Source organism: Macrobrachium nipponense, chromosome 18 (genome assembly GCF_015104395.2).
Source record: "Macrobrachium nipponense isolate FS-2020 chromosome 18, ASM1510439v2, whole genome shotgun sequence".
NCBI classification, from domain to species: domain Eukaryota; kingdom Metazoa; phylum Arthropoda; class Malacostraca; order Decapoda; family Palaemonidae; genus Macrobrachium; species Macrobrachium nipponense.
Window position 1 is genome coordinate 41,566,482 of NC_087211.1, and position 27,500 is coordinate 41,593,981.

Sequence of the window (27,500 nt, forward strand, 5' to 3'; positions counted from 1 at the left end):
ATAGACAATGTTATTAAATCAAGATTGAATGTACAAATAGTTGAGGATGAAGAAGAAGAGGAAGAGAAAGAAGAAGAAGAAGAAGAAGAAGAAGAGGAAAACGGAAGAGAAGTAAACAAAAATGAAATGACAGAAAAAAAAATAAAAAAAGGAAAACAAAGAACAAGATAAAAGTATGGATGCAGAGATACTCATTGATACTACATACGAGGCAATAAAGCAGCATACCTACGAAGAAATAAATTACGAATATGCAACAGAAAAGCAAATCCCGAAGAGGCTCTACCCAGATCTACACAATGACGGGAAAGAGGAAAAAATAGACAAGAAAGACAAAATCTGCAACCTTTTGAAAAGAGGGAATTGCAGATTTGGAGAAAGATGTTACTACAAACATCCTAAGGTATGTCACAACTATGAAATATATGGTAAATGTGCATACCTAGATGGATATGGGGATGATTGCAGAGATCTGCATCCAAAAATATGCAAAAACCTAAAAGAAGGAAAAGGATGTAAGTTCGACAAAAAATGCAAATATATCACCCTGTAGCCATGAATCATAATCAAATAAATAACCAACCAAGTAATAAAATCCAAAATAAGAAAGAACAAATAAAGAGAGAAATCAAGAATATCAGGTAAAAGAGAAAAGCAAACCACCAATGAGATATGCAGAGATGTCAGCAAAAAATTTCAATGCATCAGCTCCAAAATTCTACTCAAGGGATAATAACTGTATTTATTATGCAAGAGGATATTGCAGAAACGGAGAAAATTGCAGATTCAGACACAAAATGAATAATTATGATGAAGGAAGATCAAATATTATGGAAAAGTTGGATTTTTTAATGTCAGAATTTCTGGAAATGAAAAAAAGAACAACAATACCAGAACAGGAAAAGAGACATGGGAAAATCCTTATTACTACCAATATTAAATGAAGGAGAAAACACGCAAACCATCATAGTGATGAATGCGCAGGGTTTAGTTACGAGTAACTCAAAAAGAAAAACTAGAGTACTTAGAAGAACTAACCCAAATTAAAAGAAAAAAAAGAAAATAGATATAATGAATAAATAAAAGTGAAAACCTGGTATTCCCAAGAGACTGGGAATGATGATCAAATAAAAGGGTTCCAAACTTATAGATCGATAGAAAAATAGGAATCAAGGGGGAACCGCAATATATGGGAAAGACAAAAAAAACAAGGAAAATATATGAGAAATATAGTAACTCAGAATGTGAACTAATAGCGGTAGAATTTGAATCTGAAAAATTGATTGAACATAGTAAATATAGTAGACCTCCTAATACTAAAGAGTTTGACTTAATAATTGAAAAATTGGATGATATATGTAGAAATCACAAGGACTGGACTATTCTCCTATCTGGTGACTTCAACTTTCCTTTCGTTAGAATGGAAAGAACGAATAGGGAGATTGTGGATGTACTTATACATATAAAAAAGAGAGTAATAGTAGTGCAGAAGATAAAAGGCAATTCGAAAAGCTATTAGATATGCTACTAGAATACAACATTCAACAAATAAATCACCTGCCAACAAGAAAGGAAAATACTTTAGACCTAGTATTTGTGAACGAGGTGAATTATGTTAAAGAAATAATAGTTTATAATGCGAGTATTTCAGACCATAATGTCATAGAATTAACAGTTCATTCCAAAAAAGCAAGTGAAAACAGAGATAAGCAAGAAATGAAAAAGTGGGAAGGATAAGGAAAATACAACTTCTACAGTAAAAATATAAAATGGTCAGAATAAATGAAGAATTAAACAAAGATTGGGATACATTTTCGTAAGCGATGACATAAGGGTAAATACGGAGATATTATATAAAAATATTAAGAGAAAATAGTGGATAAATATATACCGAAGAAGAAAAGTAACATCATTCATGCATACTAGAGACAGAAGGATCTTGTTCCAGAAAATCAGAAAGTGGAAAAAAGGTGGCTTGGCAAAAGAAAAAAATGCATGGAAATTTATAGAACTAAAAAGAAGTAAGATAGAAAATGCAGAACAAAAGATTATACATCAAAAGAAAATGAAAAACGGGAATTGGAAGAAAAAACCCTATTAAATATCAAGCAAACCCCAAACTATTATACTCATATGCGAAGAAGATGAATAAAAGAAGAATAGAAAATAGGCCCTCTGAGAATTGAAGGGAGATTAACGAATGAAAAAAAGGAAATTTGCAACATACTGGCAGAACGATATAGAGAGAATTCACCCTAGAATAGATAATGAGATAATGATATAGAAGTAAGGGGACGAAAATAGTGAATATTTAGCTGACATAGAAATTATGAAGCTGATATTGTGCAGGCAATTAATGAAATTAAAAATGGAGCTGCTGCAGGGCCTGATGGAATCCCCTGCTATTTTGTTAAAGAAAGTAGTTCATTCTATCGCAAAGCCACTTGCAATATTATTAAGACAAAGTGTAGATACAGGCAAGATTTATGATGAGCACAAATTAGCATATATCACCCCTACTTTCAAAAGTGGATCAAGACTTGAGGCAAGTAATTATAGGCCTGTGAGTCTAACATCACATATTATGAAAGTGTATGAAAGGGTAATGAAGAAAAATGATTATGAAACATTTAATAAAAAAATAATTTGTTTAATATAGGACAACAACTGTTTCGTACCCGGAAAAAAAGTACAACAAAACCCAACTGTTAGTCCACCGTGAAAGAAAATAATTCAAAAATATGAAAGCGGAAATTGAAACAGATGTGGTTTATCTAGACTTTGCAAAAGCTTTTGACAAAGTAGACCATAATATATTAGCAAAGAAAATTAGAAAACACAATATCGTAGATAAAATAGGAAGATGGTTAAAAGAATTTTTACACAACAGAAAACAGATAGTTATTGCAAACGATGAGAAATCGGATGAAACCAAGGTAATATCCGGTGTGCCACAAGGTTACGGTGTTAGCTGCAATACTGTTTGTTATTATGATTGAAGACATAGACAGTAATGTTAAGGATTCGGTAGTGAGTAGTTTCGCTGATGACACAAGAATAAGTAAGAGAAATTACTTGTGATGAAGATAGGAACGCTCTACAAAGAGACCTTAACAAAGTATATGATTGGGCAGAGGAAAATAGGATGGTATTTAACTCTGATAAATTTGAATCAATAAATTATGGCGACAGAGAAGGAAAGCTATATGCATATAGGGGACCTAATAATGAGACAATCACAAATAAGGAAGCAGTTAAAGACCTTGGTGTGATGATGAATAGGAACATGTTATGCAATGATCAAATAGCAATTCTTTTGGCAAAATGTAAAGCAAAAATGGGAATGTTGTTACGGCACTTCAAAACAAGAAAAGCTGAACACATGATTATGCTTTATAAAACATATGTTCGTAGTCCACTTGAATATTGCAATATGATATGGTACCCACACTATCAAAAGGATATTGCACAAATAGAGAGTGTACAAAGGTCCTTTACAGCTAGAATAGAAGAAGTTAAGGACCTTGACTACTGGGAAAGACTACAATCATTAAAATTATATAGTCTGAAAGGAGAGAAGAAAAGAACGCTACATGATAATTCAGGCATGGAAACAGATAGAAGGAATAGCAGAAAATATCATGGAACTAAAAAATATCAGAAAGGAGCAAGCAGAGGTAGATTAATAGTGCCCAAACAATACCAGGAAAAATAAGGAAAGCACACAGGACATTAATCCACTACGCACCAGCATCGATAATGCAGCGTCTATTCAATGCGTTGCCAGCTCATCTGAGGAATATATCAGGAGTGAGCGTAGATGTGTTTAAGAATAAGCTCGACAAATATCTAAACTGCATCCCAGACCATCCAAGATTGGAAGATGCAAAATATACCGGAAGATGTACTAGCAACTCTCTGGTAGACATTAGAGGTGCCTCACACTGAGGGACCTGGGGCAACCCGAACGAACTGTAAGGTAAGGTCTGTAAGGTCACGACTCGATTCAACTCTTTTATCACATAAAACTTCCTACGCGATAGTGTTCTTTACTGAGAAGCAACAAAACTCAGATAAATACAAAATATGCAAAACATCCAGCAATAAGGAAGGGGAGGAGAGAGAGAGAGAGAGAGAGAGAGAGAGAGAGAGAGAGAGAGAGAGAGAGAGAATTCCTTTAAGGTAATAATTTAATTGTTATAAATATAATTGTATGATGACTTGAGAAATTTGATACAAAGCTAGAGAGAGAGAGAGAGAGAGAGAGAGAGAGAGAGAGAGAGAGAGAGAGAGAGAGAGAGAGAGAGAGAGAGAGAGAGATTCCTTTAAGGTATTAAATATAATTGTATGAAGACTTGAGAAATTAGATTCAATGAGAGAGAGAGACACAGCTGAAATTAAGAACTTCATTGCCAGCACAGGAGGTTCGGATTATTATAATCCAACTTGCTGCTTTATCCTTTCACTGCAATGCACAACCATAGTCGAGCTATAATTTGTATCACTTCACTACAAAGAAGACTCTTCGCCATGTAGACTCTACCCCTGTGCAGAGGATGCATTTAATCGTCTATTGCAGCTGACGTCTCCTGGAGATTTTAAGAAATACTGGCCTGCAGTACTTATCGGAAGAACCCTGCCACATCAGTTTCATAATCTGGTAGGTTTTCGGGATTTTCATGATATGAAAAGTTTTATTCGCGATGTATGATTACGTTGTATGATGGCAAGATACATTTGCTGTAATATAAAACAATATTAGCAATATATATTAACTATATATATGTGTGTGTACGTATATATATTGACACATACAAAAGTATATACATTCATATATATATATATATATATATATATAATATATTATATATATATATATATATATATGTGTGTGGTGTGTGTGGTGTGTGTGGGGTGGGTAGGGGAGAGAGAAAGTGTATATGTGTATGTGTATGTATATATATATATATTAATATATATATATGACAAACCCACCACAGGTGAAAAAATAAGACACCTGGTGTAGGAGGTCCTACTGGTTTTGACTATTTCTAAGCCACTGTTGAAGGATTAAAATGTTTAAAAAAAAAAAAGAAAAAAAAAAGAAAAAAAGTACCTGACTCTATCACTAATGAACTTGATCGTCCCTCCCACTGGACACCTGTCAGGTGTGGATTCTAAGTCTTCATCAGTTTGTATATTTTGTCCGTCCGTACTGTCTCCCAAGAGTATAGTATAGTATATTGTAAATATAGTATAGTATATATATATATATATATATATATATATATATATATATATATATATATATATATATATATATTGTGATTTCTACCACTATGTATCAGCCGTTCTTCAATGGCTAGAGACCTGGTGATGTGTGATACACAAACCGCGCGTTAATATTATAATTATACTATATATATATATATATATATATATATATATCATATATATATATATATATAGATAGGTATTACTGCTTTTTGTCCAAGGTTACATCCCAAGTCCTTATTGCATTCCTCTGCTCAAGTAAACTTAGATTTTTGATGGACAATGGACACAGGGAAGTTGTTTTTACATTTTATTACATCCCTAACCTTGAATTTGCAAAGAAAATTTTTATCTAGACTTTAGGCCAAATGCAAAAGTACTGGGACTTAAGAGTTCATTCAGTGCTGAAACGGAAATTGACAGTAAAAGGTTTGAAAGGTGTAACAGGAGCAAAACCTCAAAGCAATTGCACTGTGAATCAATTGTTAGGAGAGACTGGAAAGGAAGATGGAAAAGAGAGAATATGACCGGAGGTACAGGAAAAGGTGTGAAAGGGGTTGCAGCTAGGGGTCAGAGGGACGCTGCAAAGAACCTCAAATAATGCCTACAAGTGTACCGCACGAGGTTAACTGACGGAACCACCCCTTCTAAGTGGGTTTGTAGTGGTTGAGTTCGTTTTGTAGTTCTCGGATTCGTTTAGTCATCTGCATCCTCTCTTCCACGTCACGCAGTTCCATCTCCTTCTGCATTAGTTGCTTCTCGTTCGAGAGCAAAAGGATCTTGTCCTCCAAAAGACTTACTGTTCCATCAACTGCTTGTTACAGCTCGTGAAACCGTCCTATGTGCGACTACATCTCCTCCTTTTCTTTTTCCAGTTCCTTTCTCTGCGATAGCCAAACCAAAAACAGTAACCAGAAGCAAATTCTTGATCCCACAGGAGGCTTCCAGACCTTGGTCCACGGATTCCAAACACTGCTGCTAGGCCTATATTCTCCTCTCTGTCACAATCTCCTGTTTTTTTTTTTTTTTCAGAATTTCACAAATTTACTTTATTTTTTCAATTTATGCATCACCAAATCCATAAAAATGTCAAGCAACCGTGGAGACTAGTCATTATGGTTTTCACGTCATTAGTCACTACTCTTCATTCCCAACCATCTTTATCACTTGCATATAGTCAGAATGACTCATACGGGCTGTTCTGACCACGAGCCCGTGCTGGCATACAGCCAGCTAATTTTCAAACCATGTCTAAGAAAGGTCAATGATTATTTAATTCTATTTCCGTCGTAAACCTAATATAATAATTTGGTGGAATTTGTTGACAAGCTAAAAACATTGGCTTGGTACTTTTCTTTAAGCAAAAAACACATACGCACACACATACACAAACAAAGACACACACACACATATATATATATACAATATATATATATATATATATATATATATATATATATATATATATATATATATATATATATGATTCAAGAAAAATGCCAAGCCAATGTTTTTAGCTTGTCGTCAAGAAATTCCACCAGAATATTAGGTTTACGATGGAAACAGAATTAAATAATAATTTACCTTTCCCAGACATGAATATACCACGTTGTAATAGGAGATTTCTAACGAGTACTGCTTAGACAAAGGAGACGTGCACTGGTTAAGGCCTTTAACTTTTTTTAGTAACTGATCTCTAAAATTTAAGCCGAATTCAGTCAAGACACTTTTATTCAGAGACTACTCCTTGTGTTCGGACTGGAATCATTTTCACAATGAAATATCATTTCTTGAAGTAGTATTTTGTTTTAAATAACTGTTATCCTTCTGACCTCTTTAACAGAATTGTTAAAAAAGTGCTTTAAAAATATTTTTCAGCCCGGTTGACTGTCTCCTCAAGTTCCAAATAAATTAACGTATTTTTCTCTGCCTTTTGTAAAACGTGTAGCCTTGAACTATAGGCAAAATTTTCTCATTCAAGGACACCTCCCGTGTCCTAAATGTAGTTTTGGATAAAACGTCCGAAAATACCCTACGCTTACCCAAAGTTCGCTTCGATTCCCATAGAGGTGTTAGTCATCGCACTGCCTGAATCTAAAAATCAAAAGAATTTTATAAAAAATAAAGAACCATTCGAACTCGAGTAAACGTGATATTACGCACAATAATTTCATAATATTCTATAAAACTACCCACTGTCTTTCGCTACTTCTTTTAGAAGCTATTTACACCAAGAAACTGTCGCCTTCCTTGAACAACCAAACTACTTCCACACCATTACACATTGCCTAACTTCCTATTACACACACACACACACACACACACACACACACCTCTCTCTCTCTCTCATTTTTTCTCTGACATCATCTTTAACTATATGTTTTCTATCAGTTAGCAGGAACACCTCTTAACCTTAACAATAAGTCTTTTAGCTTAAAACTGCATTTTCAGTTTTTACTTAAGAGTTATATTACGAGGCTAAATTTCTTATAATTATTAGCTTATTTTAGCATACTTTCTAATATTGAAAATATAAATTATATTACAGCCCTCATGATGGGAAAGGATTAAAGAAACGTCGGTGTAAATAAAAAGATGATTTCCGGCTTTCTCAATACATACAGACATTATATATATATATATATATATATATATATATATATATATGATATAATATATATATATAATCAATAAAATCAAGGAAATATAGTTTACTTATCATTCAGAATCTGATTATCATATAGATGATCCTGATCTGGTGGAAAGTGGTGATGATGCTAATGATGGTGATGATGCTAATGATGATAATGATACCCCTACAGACTCCAGCATGGTGCTACTGTGTTATATTCATGGATTAAAGTTGAATTAAACAATAATAATCCTAAATAGGTGGATAATGCAATCATTCATTACAGACCCATCAGGTAATTGGATTTGAAAACCTGACTCCCATGAATGCTTTGCTAAATATTTTCGTTAAGAAACTGATGATTACGTAGGAAAAGATTCTAATAATTATTTTTATTTTATGACAGCTAAGTAGCCTTTGCCTGAAAGATCACGGTATTAGCAGCGGACAGATGTAACCTCCATGGATATACAAGCTGTTCGATGCAGTTGAAACTGGGTTAGTTCACAAACCTGCCATTGGATGTTATCTGAGTAAAAACAGCTTCATATCAGATACGGCAGGTTTCAGGGTAGTATCTGCAAGGGCCTGATATCAGATCGATGGTGTTGAGAAAGGATGGTTAGTATAACTAAGATATCAATGTTATTTAGAAAATATTTATGAAGAATACCATTCACGCAGAATGTACAAAAAGTGTTGCATATATGGAATATGAATATATCATACATTGATAGTGTAGTAAGAGGATTACTTGTACCACTAACAAAGATCTCAGAATCCAACGAATTTTCAGTCCTTTTTCTTTCCCACTATACTTTTTAATAATTTTTTTCTTACACATGATGTATTACTTAAAGCTAAAATAAAGTTTAATCTTGAAAATACAGGACTTAAAAATGCAGCAATTTCTTTTATTAACCCAGAACAATTTTCAGATGTGCATTTAGCTGGGAATGAGAGTCAAATCAATTCCGTAGCGAAAGGGTTACAGACATACTACACTTTATTCAACAGAACAGTTACTAAAACAGTATTTGGAAATTCAACCAGAAAAAAAATGGGGTGTTTGGAAAAATCTACAAAAGATTGTGTTCTATATTATTTACAGAAAACATTATCGTACATTTTTTCTATACTCTAGAGCTACATGCTCCTCGTATCAAGTGACCTAGCTCGAATTGAATCTGTAGCAATGTCGACGTCCTAAAAATTTATGTATATTTATAAAATACTACATATAATTATACACACACACATAAATATATACATCATACACACATCGATTTAAGGTACAATAACCTGAACCCGACCGGCATATATGCATTAAGGCCCCCATACACTGAACGACTGTGTGTATCGTTCGCAAAAACACTGTGTATGGTCTTGTCTGAATGCAAAAGTGGGCGGAGCTTCGTATCTGAACGACCCCAGCGGGAATCTGTCACGACCAGGTTGCTGACTTGCGACTTAAGTCTGTCATACACAGTTCGTTCAATGTATGGGTTTGTCTGCCGATATAACGCTATCGCGCGCGTCTCCTCTACAGATGACGCCATGTCCTCTCGAGACAAAATCTTTGTTCAGACTGAAATCGGTGCGGAGATCGTTCATACTGTATGAATAGTGTGTGTGGGGGTCGATAACGACAATCGTTCAGTGTATGGGGGCCTCTGATGACTCAATGGTCGGTTGTAGCCACTGCACTTCCGTTGTTTCCCATACACGTAGCAGTTCGAATCCCTCTGGTGACAAAAGCACTTTGGGTGCAAGGTATGGTGAACTGGACATGAAACTAAATTTTTCCGGTAATATTTCTGAATATAAAATATGTTCCGATGTGAATAAAGAATTATATGTATAATATATACAATTGGCGAATGTGATTTTTTTATCACTATAAAGGTATTTCAAATCACATTACAGTTGTATGTATGTACAGTCACCATGAACGAAAGCCGTAAACGAACCATTTGTCAAAAGCAACAATAAAAATTTATGAGAAAAAGAGTATAAGCAAAAACTGAATCCCAAGCCTCGGTGCAAGCCGGCCAGCCACGTTCTTCCCTCTCAGGAAAAATAATGGAGCGTTACTGAGATTAAATGTGTCCCGGTAAGCAGACAGTAATTGGCAGGCAGGTAGGCAAGCAGATAGATAGCCTGTACCACCACCTCCTTCAGCAGAAGTCATTGGGCGCTTTTTGCAGCAGGCGGGTGGGTGGTCGGTCACTCCTGTGGGGAAGTCTTGGAGATCGACGAGGCGGGATGGGTTCGTTCTGGGAATTTCCATGGATTCTCTCTCTTTGTTAACCTGGGAAACTGAATCCATCATTAAAACTATAATCAGCTCCTTTTAACACATTCTCTCTCTCTCTCTCTCTCTCTCTCTCTCTCTCTCTCTCTCTCTCTCTCTCTCTCTCGTTGTTACTTTATCCTCTGTTTACCATTTTGTCCATATTTCCTCACTGTTCTCGTTACTGAGGCAAAAGAGAGTTGACGCTACTGAAGTATAATCCTGAGAAATATACAGTTACTATGGGGTAAAGACTAGTGTGAATAAATATCATAAGAGTAAACAAAAACATTTACTAATATATATATGTGTATGTATGTATATATATAATATATTTATATATATTACTTTCACTACTTCCTTTATACCACCTATTTCAACTCTAAGTCATCCCAATTATCTTCTTCGTTCGAAAAGGACGAAGAATACTTAAATTTGTAAAGTTTGGAAAAGTATCTGGGTCTAATCAAACTCCTCTGGGGGAGTTTGTAGACAAGACGGCTCCTGTGCTGATTCTCCAAACTGTATCAAGTACACCAAAATTCAAATCGCGCTTCATTTGTTTGATCAGAAACAACCACAAAGAAATGGTGTGCTTCTGCCACCAATCAGGAGGAGAAGTGAGGAGTCAAGACCACCGAGAGATTTGAGGAAATGTAATCGCATGACACTGCCTTTACACTCAAGATGACCAAAAAAAAAATGCTAGTGCTTCAAACCACGGCTACTGAAAGGTACCAGAAACCTCCAACGCCACCATTACTGCTGGTAGGGATCTGAAAACGAGCACATTTGATGCCAAAAACGGGTTCGTGTGCCACACTTCCGTGGCTGGAAGATGCCAAGAAGCGAGCTCATTTCAAACCAAAATGCTGATCGTGTGACAATGCTGAATACTATAGAAATATATGTAGTTATATTTATTGACCACAAAATTCCAACTTTCATAATAAACAGATTCAAAAGTGCAATATTTCATAAGATCCTTTTTTTTTTTGGTACAATCAGTATCAAGATTTCATAAAAAACGACTTTGTAAGCTGAGAATCACTCCAGAAAATAACAATATAAACTGTAAAAATGATATAACGTTCAGTTACATTATTAATAACTAATATATGGAGAAAACTAGTTGAATACAATAGTGAATTAGCAGAAGAATCGGAAGCAGAAGAGAGAAACCACCAAACAACACAGCCCATAGATGGTGGAGAAGAGTATCTTCATATATATATTCATGGCGATGAACCTTAACCATTATACTTTTAAGAAATGTCTCGTGAGAAAGTAATGTGTAGAATTTACTATGCAGATATAATTGCAAAATTATTATGACAATTAAAATTAAGGTTAAAATTAGAAAATTGGAACTTTTGTTAAAGATGATTATATTAAGAAATAAAATATGATACTAAGAAATAAATATGATTATATTAAGAAAACAATTAAAAATATGTAATCTGTACAATTCAACAAGTTAATATAATGTAAAATCATTATTGTATTGTTAATATTAGTTAGAAAAATTGTACCCTTACCCAAATAAAATTGTGGATAAACCACACTTGACATAACTATTCCCTACCATGGTTAGCTAGCTAACTGCCCTCACTCTTCTAACAACTACATAAGAGAATGTGTTTATTTCATATGAACTATGTATCGAAACTTACCGCTAAAAAATGGAAGAGCCACGTGACGCCACTTATATATAAATCCAGAAGCCGCGAGAACTATACTCTCTTTTTTTCCATCTGTCCACCCGCCTGTCGTGTTTGCGAATGGTAACACTGCGTCCCGAGCTTTAGATAGTTATGCTATGTGTTAGTTATGCTATGTGTAAGTTTTAGGTAAATAAAAGGATATCTGGGCGTACATTTGCAACTGAGAAGTGTTTTAATAACTTACTGTATGCGAATTACACCGTTAATATTCGAAATAAGGTTATTATTGTTGTTGAATGTAAGCTGAATGTAACTATCTAAAGCCCGGGACGCAGTGTTACCATACGCAAACACCACACGCTGGTGGACAGATGGAAAAAAACCGAGTCTAGTGACACCACCTTGACTGATGAACGCCAGACAACACGGGACTTCACCTTGACTACCAAGAGTGATGACAGAAACCGTGCCTTTGCCACACGACCTCGGCTTCCTCCGTAGCTATTCATGTTGCCGCTGCAACGAGCACGTGCTTCCTACTTCAACGTTTCTTATCTGCTATATCTTCCCCCCTCCCCTTTTTTTTTTCTCTCTCCTTACTTCCCGGTCACTTTTTCGTTTTGTTTCAACATCCGTCGGATCTTTAGTACCATCTTGAGACTGGGAAGGATCTTCAGGGGGGGGGGGGAAAAAAAAAAAAAAAAAAAAAAAATTTGTCTATTGTCATCTTCGCGAGAATTCTCTCTCTCTCTCTCTCCTCTCGATTCTCTCATCTCTCTCTCTCGTTTCTTTTCTGGTGCTAGTTTGTCCATCCTACCAACTTAATTAATGCCTCTATCTCTCATGTTTTTATATATAATTCTATGTTATATATTATATTATTAATTATTATAAGCTAATACAATAATATTATACATATACATGCATATGCATATATAATGTATACACATACTACGCCTCTATGAAACCATTTGACTACAGTCTGCCTCCCTCTTTCGATTATCTATGTCGTTTATTTTCAATATATTCTACTCTCTCCCCCTTTCTTAGTTAGGCTGACTACTGTCGTACTCAAATTTCTCTCCCATTTTCTTAATGTAGGTTTATTCTCATTTCACATTTTCTCTGGTTTGCCTTTCTCTCAACCTCTCACCCTCTTTCTCTACCCCCTTCTATCTCTATCTCTGCGCTGTGACCTTGTGCAGAGAACACGCTCAATTTTACCTGGCGGCCTTGAATACCAGACGGTCACTCGCCTGCGACACTTTTTAAACAGGGAAATGGAGTCGACCATTCATACCTCTCGCTCTTGCTCTTAACAACTGTTTTTTTTTGTGCTTATTTTATCTTGCTTGCCGAGCGCGTGGACAGGAAACCTAATGACCTTACTCAGCCCTGAAAGCATTGTTTCCCATCTCAAAATGGCAATCTCTCTCGGGCAGTAATGTGTCAAGAAAATACAAAGGATGGTCTGAAGTACTTTGACGTCATGACTGGAATACGCCCCATGGGGGTGGGGGTGGGGGGGAACGCCGTCAGTGCACCTGCGCATTATTTAAGGTTCTAGGCAGCGTCCCTTCGGCCCCTAGCTGCAACCCTTTTCGTTCCTTTAACTGTACCACCTTTCATATTCTCTTCCTTCCCACCCTCTCCTACCAATCGATTCTTAGTGGAACTGCTTTGAGGTTTTCCTACTTTTAAACCTTTCAAAAATTTTACTGTCAATTTCCGTTTCAGCGCTGAATGACCTCATAGGTCCCAGTGCTTGGCCCTTTGCCTAAATTCCATGTTCTATTCATGGCTGAAATACTATGACATCAAAGCTTGATATGCTATGAAATCACTGTTTGTAATGCAGAGTACCACTGTTTACTATGCTGTGATTTCGTAGTTGAAATGCTATGGTGTCCTGACATAAAAAATACGGTGCCTTCATGCCTTCAATTTATGTAACATGATACTCTTTGGCATCGAAATGAAATGAATTTAATATTGAATTTAGGCCAAAGGCCTAAGCAACTGGGGAACCTAAAAACAGATCATTGAGTGGCTGGAAGACGGAAATTGGGGATAGTAAAACTGGTTTTGGAAATAGGTGTAAACAGGAACGAAAACATATTGCAGGTGAATCACTTATGAGTCAATTTGTTTAGGAAAGGGAGGGTGCAAACAAAGTAAAGATGGAAGAAAGGCGAATACAGGGGGCCGAAGGCACGCCTGGAAGAATCCTTAAGTCAATGCCTACCAGTGCACCACAAATGGTGATTCCAGCTTGCATGATATAAAGTTAACTTATACAATGACTTCACTTAGATTTATCCAAAATAGTAGTACGAAGAATTGTTATCACATTGTTATCATGGTCCCCTTCAATCTAAATTAGTTTTTATACAAAATTATCAATAGCAATCGATTTCATCATCGTCATCAATAGATTTATTAGTAGCAACTGGTCTGTGACTATTTCCAACGCTCCAATGTAACGATGTTTAATGCATATGTTAAAAGCTATTGCTTTAAACTCTTTCGAATTTCAGATGTCCTTATTCACTAATTTATTCATTGTTGTCCTCCTCCTCCTCTTCTTCTACCATTACTTCTTCTTCTTCCTCCTCCTCCTCCTCCAGCCACCCCTCCCATCCCCCGCCTTAACCCTCCATGTAATCAAATAAGCTGCCAATTAAGGGGGTGAAACATAAATTTGTTCATTAAGGGTGTTTGTTACTAATTAATTTATGCAGCCTAAGAATAGATTAATGACCGACTTGTTTAGGAGCAAGCGGGGAAAAGAAAGTTGCTGGAAATGTGATGGATGCGAGAAATGGGAATTAGTGCGCAGGAGAGTTGAAGAGGGGAGATAAATAAGTAATTAGAAGGGGGAACAGATGAACAAAGCAGATACCATAAAGAGAGAGAGAGGATAGAGATGAAGAGAGAGAGGAATAGAAGAGGAAGAGATAGAGAGAGAAGAGATTACAAAAAGACTATTCGCTAGTTCTCACAATATAAGTTCTTTAATCATAGTACTGGACATATCTCGTTCTTGAACCATGCCCTATAGATGCTGGCTACGACACACAATATCTCTCTCTCTCTCTCTCTGCTATATATTATATATATCTATAATATATAAATATATAATCATTATTATATATTATATATATATTGTATATAATATATTGAAGGCGGTCCATACAAACGCCAAAATAATAGAAACGTAATACTGTACTAAATTTCAAGACACTGCTGTCCTCTCTCGTTCAGGTAGGTAATGAAATGAGAAAAGTTAAGGAGGAAGGCGGTATTTATACCACGAAGAATGCCATCGTACAGGTAGCCGTTTTACTTAGTCCACCCCCACTTTAGTACGTACATTTCCTATAATTTTTTTGGTGTTTTTATGGGCTCCTTTTTTAGATGGGATTCTGTTGTAAGCAAAACATTTTTACAGCGTCAATATATATATATATAAGTGTAATTATACACGTATTTATATATATATTAATAGATCTAATAAGATATTATCATATAATATAAAAGAGCGAGTGAGGTTACCGTTGTCCGAATTACTAATCACTATCAATGACCTAATGTGTAAAAAGAGAGAGAGAAGAGAGAGAGAGAGAGAGAGAGAGAGAGAGAGAGAAGAGAGAAGGAGAAGAGAGAGAGAAGAGAGAGAGGCTTCTTCTGATAGTACCCGTTCTCTGACAAGGATTAGAGATTATAAAGAGGAACATCTGAGAATAAAGAAGTTGGAATAAAATTCCCGAGGTCGGCACCATAGATTCAAAATTGGACCCATTTTTTTTTTTTTTTTTTTCTATGGAGAGAGAACGAGGGAACCTTTCCGGTTTATATGAAATGGAATTTAAAATTGTTTTGTTTCTCTGGCCCTTAGGTTCCAACTCGCTACAGTCCGTGAGTCTCATCTATTTTAAAAGACAATAGAGAGAGAATGAGTGGTTATACTACCTGCAACTATGTATAATAGCTTAAGCAAAGCACAAGCAGAAAAAAAACGAATAATAGCACAAGAAGAGTACTAATGATTGCTCCCCATGAAATCTGGGAATAAAGGAAATTTTTTTACTGTTATTACTAACAATATTGGTAAGGCAATCCACAATGGTGTGAATGTGCATATATATTATAATATAAGCAAAACGAGAGCTATCGAGATTTAAGAAATAAAAATGCAGAACGAGAGAGAGAGAGAGAGAGAGAGAGAGAGAGAGAGAGAGAGAGAGAGAGACTAAATGGAATGGAAGATTGGTAAAGCAGAAGCAGCGAAAATATGAGACCAACAGAATTTAAATGGAATAAGAATATGTCAATGGAATTTGGAATTCAAAAAACTAAAAAGCAGGTTTATATGCAGCTCATATGTTTACCAGATCACTGTCGATTTTACGCTCGAATTGGCACTGAGGATCTCGTGTTGGTGAAAATGTGAATTATTTTTGATGAAACATTTTCTAATTTTTTGCTTGACGGAACAGTACCATTCCTGCTTTAATGCAATCATGCGTTTTATGTTCTCCTGTGAAACATGAATCTCGTATTCTGAATGGTCTTTGTAGGTTTCATGCTTCCTGAAAGGATATTTGCATTTCATATTTCATATAATATTTAGTTCACGAATTTATTCAACGTTTTATGTCCTGTATCATTTGAAGCAACATTGAACAGATTTATACAATAAATATCTTGATTTTGTAATCTTCCTGTTTCCAATATCCGGTCAGTGGAGGTAGGGTCGAAGGTCTGATAAATCAGGTGACCCTTAAAAGAAAAAGCAACGTTGAAAACCCCTGCTGACATGAAGTATCAGTTTTCTGCTGCAGACAGAATTTTGGTTAATGATTTATCTGCATTCGAAGCTGCTAAATATAGTGATGTTCTCTTTCGCTATTATCATTATTTACGCGCGTAAATTTGTGCACAGTTCACGTTTTGCCGCAAAATACCCTCTTTTGACTGCAGTTCGTTTACTTTCATTGCGACCGATGTCATGACACCTCTCTCTCTCTCTCTCTCTCTCTCTCTCTCTCTCTCTCTCTCTCTCTCTCTCTTTTCAGCATCGAGACGCAGCACTCTCAGTGCCTCTTACAGAAAGGAAAAAAAAAAAATTTTTTTTTTTTTTTCGCTCCTACAACCACACGGCGCGTAAAGGGGTCACACAACCTTCCCTTAAAAGTGGCACTCTTCTCGTCATGTCTGGTTGGCACTGAAAGGAGGAGGAGGAGGAGGAGAGAATAGGGAGAAAGCGGTTTTGGCGAAATTGGGGGGGACTTCGTTGAGAAGAAAAGGAGAGTTCAAGAGGGGAAGAACAAGTTACGGGGCGCGGGGGGGGGGGGGGGGGGGGGGGGGGGGGGGGGGGGGGGGGGGGGGGGGGGGGGTGGGGGGGGGGGGGGGGGGAGGGGGGGGGGCAGGGGGGGGGGGTGGAGACCTGAGAAGAGGGGAATGGGTAGTTGGGAAGAAAGGAAGCCCAAGCACTGGGAGGGAGGGGGGGGGGGGGCGGGGGGGGGGGGGGGGGGGGGAGACAATGGGAGGAAGCGGAAGGACGAAGTAGTAAGGGAAGGAAAAGCGGTGGATATCTTGTTGTGGTGGAAAATGATCGAGGGGAATAGAGAGAAGATAACTTGGGTGATGAGAAGGAAAACAGAAAGAAAAGAGGAAAGAAGGCCTCAGGATGAGAGGGAGGAAGACAGGTGAGAAGACGGAGGGAGGGGAGGGGGGGGGAGGGAAGCTAGCTGTGAGAGGAGGAGCGACGGAAAAGCGAGAGGGAAGGCCAAATAAACGAGGGGAGAAGGCCGACTAAAGAGAGGGAAGATCAACTGTGGATGAGGGGAAGAGAGAGGATACCTAGAGGCAAGAGAGGGAATAAGAATGTGGGAGAAAAATGACCGGGGTGAGGAGAAAGAGAGAGAGCGGGGGAAGGTGAAGAAGATGGCACAGTTGATTCTTCTTCACGCACTGAACGCCCCAAAAACGACGCCGAAGCGAGAGCCTGATTTGTCATTTAGACATTTTAGTACGCATAAAATCCTCCTTGGGCGTACACACTGGGACGGGAAGAGAAGAGTCGAGGGGTGACGGCCCTACAGGGCAGGGAGTGGGGGAGGGTGGGAGGTGGGGTTTGGGGGATTCGAGGGGCCTCACTGAATTGGGAAGGGGAGGGGAGGGGACGAAGGGATGCCCAGACCCCTCACTGATACCACTACCCATTTCTTGGGTACGGGGAAGAAAAGACGACAGAGAAGAGAAACATAGAGGACGAAAAGAGAAACAAAAGGAACGGGATTAAAGAAGATAGATAAAAATCACGAAGGGAGGTAAAAAAACACTAAAGGTAATTAAAAAGAGGAAGAAAAAAAAAGAGTAAAAGGTATAAATGTAAAAACAAGAAAAAAATTGAGGAGACAGAAGAACGAAAAACGAGAGCTGGAGGAGAAAGAAATATGAATGAAGGGGAGGTGGACGATATCCTAGACGCCTTGAGCGAGGCGGGACACATTTCATGGGGAATAGACTCCCTCCCACAGGAGAAGAACGGCGAGCGGCCGCCTGATCTCTTTTAAGTGTTCCGGGGGACGTGGCCCGCACCAGCGTGGTGTGAATTTTACGGCTCTTGAGGAACCACAAGAGGCGTAATAAAAGAAACAGTGAATAGAGATATAAGTAACGACGGAGGGAGGAGAAAGGGTTATACATGTGTCTGTACGAAGGACACAATAATCCTTTTTATTTTATTGCCACTAAGGTTTTATTCTTTCTGGTTGACGAGATTGGAATGTATGAGAGAAGCTACTATTAATCTTTGGCATCTGTGTTACTTCTCGCTACTATCAACAAGTCATAACTCTCTCTCTCTCTATATATATATATATATATATATATATATATATATATATATATATATATATATATATATATATATCTATATATATATTATTTGTGTGAGCTTGTCACCACCAAACTCGTCTCAACAGCTAGTTTTGTAGATCGTGGTAAATTGCAACCAGGGTGGAGACAGACATGGTAGGGCGTGCAACCGCATCCCATAATATTTACCGAAAATTAGCAATCTAACACGTTCTGAAGCGAGTTCTTTCTACGGGGAAATAGCAAGTACAATTGAAAATCACGCACACACACACAGATACATACATATACATATATACGTGTGTTTGTGTATACATACATATACACACAAACACACACCACACATATATATATGTATATATATATTATACATATATATATATATACACACACACACACATTATATATATATATATATATATATATTATATATATATATATATATATATATATATATATATATATAGGAGAGGGAGAGAGAGAGAGAGCGCGCGCTGTGGTGTTGAGAGTACATAGTATTACTTGAGAGATTAATTCTTGCTCCCCACTCTCTCTATACTTTTCCCTCACTTTTTCAAAAAAACGTGGTTGACAAAATCAAGCCGATTACCAAATTTTTGCAAAGAGAAATTCACATCTTTATGAATACACAGAAATGAGTGAAATCAACTATTTCTGCTCGGATTTTATATTTTTTCCGCTTTTGTAGAGGGGATAATGGCAATAATTTTCACTGTTTCTCTTTTAGTTCGGGATGTGAGCATTTTTTCAATTTACTAATTAATTTTGGATAACTTTATCCTTGTTAGTAAAATTGAATTGACTTCAATGTTAATTATAACCATTATTATCGTTATCAATGGTGATGACTAGACACACAGTTACAGTGATGATAACATCACCCAACACACCCGAAATGAAGTTCAAGTCTATTAAGAAAAATAAAAAACGATCCGGGAATATCTTGTGACCGCCATCAAATCTTAGCGTCATGATGGAAGAACTCGTAAAATCCACATCTGACCCACTTGCCACTAATCCTCATAATGAGTTAACCTCCTCGGGCCCGAAGAAAGTTAAAAGAGGGTACGAAGGAACTGCCAACCACACCCAGCATCTTCAGATGGAAGAGTAATAAAAATCGCCACTTAAAAATTGGTAAATATTTAAGTATTGTTTTTCGCTTCAAAGGCAGTCAAGGTGATTCCACCCGTATATCATGGTAGGATAAGACCTTGGGATAAGGTGGTTAAGTTACTTTAGTGTTCAAATATGAAACTGGTTTAAACATTCTACTTTGGCTAAAAAAAAGAATTTATTTACTAATGAAATGAGCAATTTCAGTTTACCAAAAATAACAACAGGCACCTGAATGCAAAGGCTAAATGGGCCACGAGTCTCGAAAGCTTTATTTTTTTTCTCTCTCTCTCTCTCTCTCTCTCTCTCTCTCTCTCTCTCTCTCTCTCTCTCTCTCTTTGCGTTCATGTTTCATTGTTAACACGTTCTATACGAGAGGCAGCAAATGCGTATGCAAACGACCTCGATGCAACTCTGAAATAAACTGTGTACTAAAGAGCGTGAGAAAAGTAGCAGCAAAACCTAAGCACCAAATTCTCAAAAATGTTTTGATATAAAACAAAGTCACATATCACAACCCCGAGTTAACATCAATCTGACTTGCGAGCAAGATTCCTAATACAGATACATTACTGTTGTTGATGGAATTAGTTGCGTAAGTTTAGTAAAGTGGTTGCCAATTTTGCCGCTACGTTTTTTGCTTTCGTGGTATCTAATCCTCCTCCAATGTAATCTCATTGATTTCGAAACTGGTAGGTCACAGGTTGGTTACGAACCCTTGTTGTTATTTGGATTGCAGTACCACAATAAGTTACGAACCCCTGATATTAATATTGCAAAACAGCAATACAATAAATTACGAACCTATGTTTTTATTAGGATTGCAATACTACAATACCACAAAAAGTTACGAACCATTGTTGTTTACGTGTTGCCGTTAAGGATTGCAATACTGCAATTCCACAAAAAGTTACGAACCATTGTTGTTTATGTGTTGCCGTTAAGGATTGCAATACTGCAATTCCACAAATTACGAACCCCCGTTATTTAGACCGCAATACTGCAACAATACCACATTAAGTTACAAACCCTTGTTGTTATTGACTGGAATACTGCAACACCACAATAATCAATACTGCAGTACTGCATTAAGTTACAAACCTCTAGTTATTAAGACTGCAATAATGCAATACCACAATAATCAATACTGCAGTACTGCATTAAGTTACAAACCTCTAGTTATTAAGACTGCAATAATGCAATACCACAATAAGTTACAAACCCCTATGTTATTAAGATTACGATACCGCAATACCACCATAAGTTACGAACCTCTGTTGTTTCCCTGTTGTTATTAGGATCGGAATACTGGACTACCACAAGTTACGGACCACAGTGGCTGTTAGAATTGTAATAACGAAATGCTCATAACTTTCATGCTAAAAATGTGACCGGAATTTGAACACAGACATATCTAAATTTTTAGTTTCCCTGAACGCGGACAAGCAAGTTTGGAACCCTGCCCTCTCACACGCAACAACGATCTAAATGCCGAAAATTTCATGTCAGGAGTGGGATTCGAACCCACGCCCGGAAGACCGGACTGCGACCTGAACGCAGCGCCTTGGACCGCTCGGCCATCCTGACTTGAACATACTTAACTGTGCCGTAACCATAAGTATCGAGACGAGTACAAAGGGCAGACTCCAAGCATATTAGTCATCAGCATCAAAGCCTTTTGTCAAACAGATTAGTTTGTTTGTATGGTGTTTTGATTGCATGGAACCAGTGGTTATTCAGCAACGGGACCAACGGCTTTACGCGACTTCCGAACCACGTCGAGAGTGAACTTCTATCACCAGTAATACACATCTCTCACTCCTCAATGGAATGCCCGAGGTGGCACGCCAACACCACACCGACCACGCCAATGAGGCTCTTGAAACAGGTTAGTAGGCGATGCAACGTCAAACACAAACGCTATTGATTTTCGTTTATACTGCGTTGTTACTTCTCATCATATTACATATAATTATGGGCAATCTGAAGTGAGCTAGCCCGCCTGCTGCTCAAATTAATGTCCTTATGAGGTTGCTCGATATAATTGTGAGCGCGTTATGAATAAAAACAACAATAATGACCTTGTAATGATAGTAATGAAAGGAAAAGACAATATGAACAGACAAGATAAACTCAAGACTGTACTTACACTTCAACGCAACGACAGTTCATTTACATAATTAACAAGTGTACTATTTACAAATTGGGCAAACGATTATCAATAAAACCCAAAATAATATATATATATCTATATGTATAATATATTGTATATACGCTCATCATTATTATAAAGATATTAATCAAATCAATACCGCAATACTTCCGAAAATACATTTCAACTTGGCTATAAAGAAACTAAAAGAGATGTCCCTTAAACTAACACTTATAGCGTGCACGCACGCACGCACACGCACACACACACACACATTATATATATATATATATATATATATATATATATTATATATATATATATATATATAATATATATCGAGCTACAATGTCCTTTAATATCTAATTCGCTCTACCTCGGAATTAATATATTTTCATATATGCTTAACGAAGGGGAATTTTTTTTCTCGATAATAGATTTGCCTGGACAGGGCGCGAACCTATGGATCCTTTCAAACCCAGGAACGTCAGTGAAGCTTTTCCTACTACACCACCGCGAGAGTGGTGTAGTAGGAAAAGCTTCACTGACGTTCCTGGGTTTGAAAGGATCCATAGGTTCGCGCCCTGGTCCAGGCAAATCTATTATCGAGAAAAAATTCCCCTTCGGTTAAGCATATATGAAAATATATTAATTCCGAGGTAGAGCGAATTAGATATTAAAGGACATTGTAGCTCGATATATGTATATGAATCACGGAAATGTGATATGACATATATATATAATATATATATATATATATATATATATATATATATATATATATATATAATATATATATATATTAAAAACGAGAGCATTAATTTGTTCACATAGCTGCAACAGCCCAGAATGTCTACATACGTCAGTAAAGATAATAATCCGTTTTCACAAAAAACATAAACCCCTTAAACAGAGTTTGTCAGAAATCACCAGACTTTTTTTTTTTTTTTTTTTTTTTCCCCTCTCGACATCACCTTTCAGTTACGGACCCTCTTATGAAAATGGACTAAGACGACCTCCTGAAGCCGGTCAAGTGTAAAAACAAAAACAGCAGCAACAGCGTAAGTGCAACCCGTATTGCACTTGCATACTGACCTGCCAAAATCCCTGCTCACATGTGAGGAACCAGAGTTCGATCTCCCAGGCCTGGCGAAGAAAGGAAAGGTTTAATTCCGTGGAAGTAGCATTAAATATGTGCGTGGTTGTAAGTCACTTCTTACAACGAGAGAGAGAGAGAGAGAGAGAAAGAATCATTGCTCCTTTCAAACTTCATCAAAATAAAATTGGGACGTTCTCGACGAGGCAATCCACATTCATTGCTGAATTGTCTCTCGACTCCTCTATGTCCCAACTTCCATCCAACCGTGCACCCACCCCCACCCCTCCACCCATACCACCCCCCCCCTTCACACACACAAAAAAAAAAAAAAAGAAAAAAAAAATCGGCACAGGGCCTTCTATCACTTTTAAAACTACGTAAGTTCTGAATGCAATGAGGTGTTACTGAATGGATATGAGAGATAATCTGGGCACCAAAACTCCTGCGTAGCTCCCCTCCTCCCAATCACGTCCAATCCACGATAATCCGAAGTCATTATTAATTACTCACTGCTAATTATAAGTATCTTGAAAGCACCCTAAATCATTAAAACTACTTCCTGCTGCAAACAGTAGCCTATTAACTGAGGGAGCCGTACAGAAGAAATACCCTGTGACGGGATAATTGAACTGCAAAGAAAATTAGGGGTACCGGCTTTTGTATCACAGGAATAAAATTGGCTGGACAGGAACCTTCTCGATCTGAGAGTTATGTTACGCATATCTGTGCTTTCTGCGCATGTTTGTTTCTAAAACCCTCAACAGGCAAAACAAGTAACATTCTACAGCTGAGGCTTTCATACCTCGGAGTTTCAGGGCTCATAGGCACTGCATGGGTCAGGCAAAAGAACAAATAATAATAATAATAATAATAATAATAATAATAATAATAATAATAATAATAATAATAATAATAATAATAATAATAATAATAATAATAATAATAATAATGAGCTGAGAGTTTGCCCACACTTTTTCAAAACCATAAATACAGAAGATGAAATTTGCTTTAAACTCGCCAGAAAACAATCACAAACACAGAAATCGTGTACGACATACACAGGCACTTAAAAACATGAATCTAGAAAAAATAATGGCTTTTACATTTACAGCCATCCTTCAAAGATTAGTAATAAAAGCAGAAAAATCCTTGGTCACTTCATCAATATCACTGGGAAAGAGTAGAACACGAACAAGGTAAAAAGAAAATGAATCTGTCTCATCTCAGTGAAATGTGTATAAAAAAAAAGGAGTAAAAATCAGCTGAGCAACCAGCAAAGGACCAGAGACAAAAATAACGACAAAAATATCAAAATTTGTCCTTCGCATCCCGCCCCGTGATGACCTCATTCGAGACAACATCAAAGGCGCATATGGCTTCATTAAAACGTCTCGGTCTCTTAAATTTGTCAGCAAACTACCCGGGGCTTCCCCTCTATCGCCTACCGGCCATTAAGCCGATAACTTTTCCTTGTCAACGAAGGCATAATTAGCCTTATTCACCCGATCGTAAAAAAATTCTAGACACGGCATAAGTTCCAGGTCATCGCCACTTTTATTTATGTCATGGCATGTGAACACAGTTATGCGCTCGGCTCGTATGGTGAAATATAAATAAAAAATATATACATATGTATATTATATATTGCATATAGATTCATATTATATACACTGGTAACTCACGATTACCTGTCCAATATTCAAGGGTTTCATAAGTGTCATCCACCTATAAATACGTTTATTACTTAAATAATGCCAGTGGTGAAAATGAATGCACAATCTAATTTAAAAGAACTCCAGTTATAAAATTCAAGGACACGTGCGTCCGTTATGTCGTATTGATCATATATCAGATCCCAGACAACCTCACTGATTATCTATCTTTTCCTACTGTTCTTTTAATTAAAAGTATGACTCTTATCTCCAAATGTGGCCTGCCTAACTGCTGCTTCAGGTCAGTCTGACGGTATAAAATTCTTCCATTTTGAGTCAAATATGAATTCTCTCCTCCTAGGTACTCAACCACCTTCGGATGCAGAGATGACAAGGAAGAAATCGTAGAAAACTGGATTACCGCCAGTTCACAGACAAAGATGACATAATGCCTCATTTCAGAAATTTTTCCTGAGGTCATGTCACAACCATAACTACCAACTTGTAAACAGGCCTCCGCCCAACGAAAGTCAACCTGCTTGATGGCCAGCCCTTTTTCAGGGCTCAACAAACAACCGATTAGCATTTCATAAACGACTAAAAACCTTAATTACTCAGGTACGCCTTCCCATCTGTCTCCCTCAACCATTCAGTATATATATATATATATATATATATATATATATATATATATATACATACATATATATATATATATATATATATATATATATATATATATATATAATATAGTATGTATGTAGGTATGTATGTATGTATGTATGTATGTATAGATAGATGGATAGATAGATATATTCTCAAACGAAAAGTGATTGTTGAACAAAGCTGCAATTTACGGAGGGAGAACTCTAAAAGTCCTGAATATGGCAAAATACAGAGATATTTGATGAAGAACCATCTCGGTTGCGTACCAGTCACCATTCAGAATGTTTGTGAGTGGCGTTTTCCCTACCTGAAATAAAATGATTTCCAAATTTTATTTGTTACAGATGTAAAATTTTGAATAATTTTGTTACTTATCACTTTCACTTTAGGACAATGAAATTACTCCTTAAACGTGACATTGAAATTAACAAATATATGAGTTTGTCCTTTTCCAATCCTTTAGTCTAAATAGTTACTGGTACCTGTGTCCGAAGTTAACCCCTTCATCTTGTGAGCATTTTTGTATTTTTATTTGTACTGTTGTTTAAACAATGTTCCATCTTAGATAGTAAATCCATGTTCACCTCCATAACTAACCATCCTCAAAGACTATTTGCTGCGCTACTAAGTACAGATTCTCACGTCTGATGACTGATTCAGTGATATCATATACATATATCTGATTCATTATATCGCAAATTATTGTGTACGATTTAAAAATAGGAAAAAACTGTATTATGAAATTTTAGTCTAGAAAACACGTCCGGACAACCAGGACTGGGCCAAAATTGGATTAATTACATCGCCCGAACTTGTGGACAGCAAGTCTTACAAAATAATGTGATTCCTAAACCATTAGATTTTATTGTATAGTAACAGTCTGACAAGTGTCTTCAAGCTTGACTAGATTTTAACTGGTGCCTGTGCTCTAGAGCGACCTTTAATTTTTCATTGTGTAAATATTCTTCTTTTGTTTGCTCGCTGTGCAATACAATAACACAGTCGATGCTTCTTTGTTTCTTTTCCAATTGTGGAAAATTGAATTCTCTTTTCCCTATTTATTGTTTTATTTTTTCTACGTGTTTATTCTTTTATTCAATGTTTTTTAGCCATTGTATTTATTTCTCTCTTATTTTACAGGTATTTTTGCGTTCTTGTGACTTCATTGTTAACACGTTCTATAAGAGTGGCAGCAAATGCGTATGCAAATGACCTCGACGCAACTCTGAAATATACTGTGTACTAAAGAAGGCGTGAGAAAAATAGCAGCAAAACTTAAGCACTAAATTCTCAAAATGTTTTGATGTAAAACAAACACATATCACAACTCCGAGTTAAAATCAATCTGACTTCTTTGTTTCTTTTCCAACTGTGTAGAATTGAATTCTCTTTTCCCCATTTATTGTTTTGCTTTTTTCCAAGTGTTTATCTTCTCTTTTCCCTATTTATTGTTTTACTTTTTTCTGAGTGTTTATCCTTTCATTCAATGTTTTTAGCCATTGTATTTATTTCTCTTTTATTTTACAGTTATTTTTACGTAATAAAATCAATTTCGTGTTAGACTCCTTTTGTTTTGTCCTTGACATTCCTACATACAGCCCGAGTTCCCTCCCAGCTGCCGCCAATGCGGAATCAGAGGAATATATGTCTGGTAATTAGAAATTCATTTCTCGATATAATGTGGTTCGGATCCCACAATAAGCTGCAGGTCCCGTTGATAAGTAACCAATTGGTTCCTAGCGACGTAAATAAAAATCTAATTCTTCGGGCCAGCCCTAGGGGAGCTGTTAGTCAGGTCAGTGCTCTAGTTAACCTACGATATATCGACTCTATCTACGTAGATCGGTGTTGAAGTTCGTTTATTTACTGACATTGGTTGGTTTAAACTATTAAAACGAATTCAATTGAAGAAGAAAAAGAAGAACAATCGACTATACATAGCAGAACCGACGTTGAGTGAAGAGAAAAATCTGGAAAAGTGTGTTGCCAATAACTGCTGGATACGTATGCTGAATATCTGTAGAAAATCTTCAAGTGCAAGAAATG

General features: G+C 36.7%; 1 long non-coding RNA gene and 1 other non-coding gene across 3 annotated transcripts in view; both read right to left on the minus strand.

Annotated features, from left to right (window-relative positions):
• Window positions 1-27,500, minus strand: part of LOC135196748 (uncharacterized) — a 475,624-nt gene that overhangs the window by 355,087 nt on the left and 93,037 nt on the right. For both annotated transcript variants that reach the window (XR_010310452.1, XR_010310451.1), the window contains exon 2: window positions 23,133-23,183. This is a non-coding gene — a long non-coding RNA (uncharacterized LOC135196748). The remainder of the gene's footprint in view (window positions 1-23,132; window positions 23,184-27,500) is intronic.
• Trnal-cag (transfer RNA leucine (anticodon CAG)) lies at window positions 21,389-21,472 on the minus strand. Its single transcript has one exon. It is a non-coding gene; the product is annotated as a tRNA-Leu (tRNA).